The sequence below is a fragment of the Nannospalax galili genome, unplaced genomic scaffold (assembly GCF_000622305.1).
Source record: "Nannospalax galili isolate Female #2095 unplaced genomic scaffold, S.galili_v1.0 scaffold191, whole genome shotgun sequence".
NCBI classification, from domain to species: Eukaryota; Metazoa; Chordata; class Mammalia; order Rodentia; family Spalacidae; genus Nannospalax; species Nannospalax galili.
The window spans coordinates 5,095,485-5,100,016 of record NW_008331484.1 but is presented as its reverse complement, the minus strand read 5'-3'; positions in this window follow the sequence as shown (position 1 = coordinate 5,100,016).

The following is a 4,532-nucleotide window of genomic DNA, read 5'->3' as shown; positions in this document are numbered from 1 at the left end:
AAGTCAGATGAGGATCAGATGCTCTCAGGCTTTCTCCTAAGGTCTGGATTTGTCCAGGAAAATTTTGGTCTCAAGAATTTGGGGGTTGGACTGGCCTGGGAGCCCGGCCCAGGAAAGATGCTGGTCTAGAGCAGCTGGTGGACATGCCACCCAGAGTTGCAAAGAAAGACAGGGTGGGAACCAGCCCCAAGGACTCCTGGGGATTGCACTGAGGAGCTGGGTTGGTCTGCATGCAAAGGCTCAGGAAGAGGAAAGGTCAGTCCCGGTGTCCAGGAAAGAGGCTGGTGGGTCATGCAGGCCTAAGAAAGTAGAGGGAGGTGAGGGCAGGGCAGGCCCAGAGTGTTCCTGGGGACCCAAGAAGGAACTGAGTTGGTCTGGGTGCAAAGGATCAGGAAGCAGTTGTGTTCCCCGGGTGTCTGGGGGGCCAAGAGAAGGAACGGGACAGGACCCAGGCTAGGAGGAGAGACTGTTGGGGCAGATGGGAGGGTGAATGAGGCTGGGGGTGTCAAGGCACTGAGGGCACAATCCACTTACCCTGGAAAGAGAGGCCTGCGGGTAGGAGAGAGGCCTGTGGGTGGTGCAGGCCCAGGGAAGCAGAGGGAGGTGAGGGCGGGGCCAGCCCCAGAAGCAGTGCTCCTGGGGTCCAGGGAAGGAACTGAGTTGGTCCGGCTGCCAGAGATCAGGAAGCAGTGGTGGTTCCCCAGGTGTCTGGGATGCCAAGAAAAGGAATGGGACAGGACCCAAGCTAGGAGGAGAGACTGGCGGGGGAGATGGGAGGGTGAATGAGGCTGGGGGAATCAAGGCACAGAGGGAGCAATAGACTTACCCCAGAGAGAGAGGCCTGTGAGTCGGAGAGAGCTACAATGAAATTTTTAAATCATCAAAGAAAGAGATTGAGGAAGACACTAGGAAATAGAAGGACCTCCCATGTTCATTGATTGGAAGAATTATTATCGCTAAAATGACCATCCTACCGAAAGCAATATATAGATTCAGTGCAATCCCAATCAAAATCCCCATGTGACATACGTCACAGAATTAGAAAAATGCATCCTTAAATTCATATGGAGGCACAAAAGACCCCGGATAGCCAAAGCAACCCTGAGCACAAAGAGTAGCACTGGGTGGATTACTATTCCAGATCTCAAAGAATACTGCAGAGCTATAGTCATAAAAACAGCATGGTACTGGCACAAAAATAGACACATAGATCAATGGAGTGTCAATAAAAACCCAAATATGAGTACATGCAATTTCAGCCAGCTGATATTTGACAAAGGTGCCAAGAACACACAATGGAGGAAAGACAGCATCTTCAAAATATGGTGCTAGCAAACCTGGATCTCCTCTTGAAGAAGAATGAAACTAGATCCTTATCTTTCACCATGCACGAAAGTCAACTCCAAATGACTCAACGATTTCAATAGGAAACTGGAAACCCTGAAACTTATTAGAAGAAAATATTGGCAGTAACTTATAAGATAAAGGTGTAGGAAAGGATATTCTAAATTGGACAGAAGTTGCTCAGGAATTAAGGTCAGCAATCAATTAGTGGGACCTCATTAAACTAAAAAGTTTCTGTACAGCAAAAGAAACAATCAAAAAAGTGAAGAGAAAACCCAAAGAATGGGAAAAAAATCTTCACCAGTAACACATCTGACAGAGGTTTAACATGGAGAATGTATAAAGAACTCAGAAAACAAAGAATCGAGAAACCAAATGACCCAATTATGGGCTAAAGATCTAAACAGAGAGTTCTCAAGGGAAGAAATAAAGATGGCTAAGAAACATCTCAAAAAGTGATGCTAGTAATTATGGACATGCAAATTAAAACCACCCTAAGGCATCACCTTACCCCAACCACACTGGCTAGGATCAAGAGAACAAATGATACTAAAAGCTGGTGAGGATGTGGAGAAAGGGGAATGCTCATTCACTGCTGGTGGGATTACAAACTCGTGCAACCTCTATGGAAAACAGTGTGGAGAGCTCTTAAAAAACTAAAAATGAACCTACCATATGACCCAGTTATACCACTCCTTGGCATATACCCAAAGGACTCATCATATTATAGTAACCCTTTTACAACCATGTTTGTTGCTGCTCTTTTCACAATAGCTAAGAGATGGAAACAACCTAAGTGCCCCTCAACTGATGAGTGGTTAACAAAAATGTGGTATATTTACACAATGGAGTTCTATTCAGCAGTAAACAAAGATGAAATAATGAAATTCGCAGGTAAATGGATGGATCTAGAAACTGTTATACTGAGTGAAGTGACACAAACTAAGAAAAACAAATGTTCTCCCTCATATGTGGATCCTAGCACCAAATCCTTTTAAATTCCATGTCCTTTTCATAAGATGATACTGCACTGCAGTCCCTTCTGCATGAAATAACTACCATCATCATGACTTCAGCAGTGCCTGTTTACTAAACATCATCACGATTGGGCTTGTTGTCAGTTGTGCTCCTTCATTAAAGGAGGGCCAAGCAGGGTCATTTGACCCTCACCTGAGTATCCAGCCACTCTGCCCAGCCAACTATATGTAATTTGGCCCTAATCACACATGATCTCCTGGATTTGTGGAGGCCTAAAGTATACAATCTGGGGAAAGCCAGAAAGAGAAAGCTTGACCCATGCTGGGTAAAGGCTTTCCAGTGTGCATACCCTCAGGTCATTCATATACCTCAGCAACCTCTCAGTATCTCAGTAAGTAAGCTCAGAAAATCCATTGGTTCCCCAATAAAACTTTATTCAAACATTGATTTCCCACTAGAACCTTAAAAGGGAATAAGCATTGCTTAGTATCCCCAGGAAAAGAAGTCTCACAACAGATGGAAAATTTATTTGTCAATGTTATGTCTCATAATTATTAGAAAAAGAAAATGATAATGTAAAAGATGTTAAAAGGATATGGGAATGGACATATTTTCCAAAACAGGCAGAAAAAATGAGAAAGCCTAAGCAAGTGATGAAGGTCTGTGTTGGTTTGTTATGATATGTAATGGATGAGACAAAAATTATATACACATAATCTTAAAATTGTTAAGGTCATACTTTAGTCAACTACTTTAAGGAACAAAACACCCTGCGTCCCTGTTCAGCATGGAAGAAGCCAGAGCAGTCTGCGTCCCTATTCCCTATTGGCAATTTGGGTAACCCTTTCAGAGGATGGCGTGATAAGAATAGGAGGTAGGAACTGGCTACACAATTAGGGGGAAAAGACCCCAAAGAAAAGTAGCCAGTTTCTTGGCTAAAATTCATAATGCCCTTGGGCCTCTTAGCAACGTACTGTACTCCAAAGACCAAAAATGTTGAAAATATTTGGGAGGTATCCTTAAAAGGCTTTAGGGTTACCTCTTCAGAGTGGGGAATGGAATGTTAGAGTAGACAAAAGCCCCCATTAAAAATAAATAAATGAAAGAAGAAAAAAAGAAAAGAAAAAGAAAAAAGTGATGGGGAGATATGGGAGGTGTTGGAGAGGAGGGAGTGGGCATGGATTTGATCAAAACACCTTATATGCTTATATGGAATTCTCAATAAACTTTTTGTAAAAGTTAAAAAAGATGTTTTTAATTTAGTTTTTTAATGTGTGTGAGTGTATTGCCAGCATGCATGTAAGTGTACCTCTGTTGTGTAATGCCCACGGAGGTCAGAAGAGTGGTATCTTTTTATCCCCTGGAACTGGAGTTACAGACAGTTGTTTGTTACCATATAGGTGCTAACATATAATATAACCTGGGTCTTCTGCAAGAGCAGCCAGCGCTCTTAACCTCTGAGCCGCTGTGCCAGCTCCTGGTTTACGTTCTTAACTGGGTATAAGTCTTCTGTGTCTCCTCTGCTCACATTCCAGACTGGGCTGCTGTTCCCAGGAGATAACCAGTCACTTGCTGTTAGAATGTTCCATCCTTCCTTTAATTTCTGGTTCTTGCTACCAACTCTGGATTTAGATGAAGTTCAAATCCTCAGAAGATGAGGTTCATCATCCCCAGTAGGTATTGGATGGGCCAGAAAACCAATTCAGAAATGAGAGATACCTTCAGTCTACGAGCTTTGCAATGAGAAGATGGCACATGCATCACAACACTTTGTCATTTCCCTTTTAGTTCTGTTTCATTTCTTTCCTTACTTTCAACTCTAAATTCCTAGTACTTTATTCCTTTTATCAGGTGCTGCTTTCCTGGAATATTCCAGGTTAAGAGCAAGGCTGTCAGGAATTTAATCAAGCTTTCTGCTTGGATTGCTGCTTGTAGCCTGGTGCTCTTGTGTTCCAGGTTGGACAGGTAATCCCTTAGAACTGGTGTTCCCACTATTCTCTGAATTCTTTGTATTTCTTGTTTATATATCTGCTTCCTGAATCTAATACCTTTCTTTTTCTTGATTTATTGTCTCATGTTGGTAAAGTATGTTTTCTAGAAGTATCTTGGAAAAGGTACCTGGAGAGATAATTAGAAATTTTTATTTCATTTTTATTTATATGTATGTATATGTATGTGCATATGTGTCCAGATGCCTGTGGAGGCCTGAA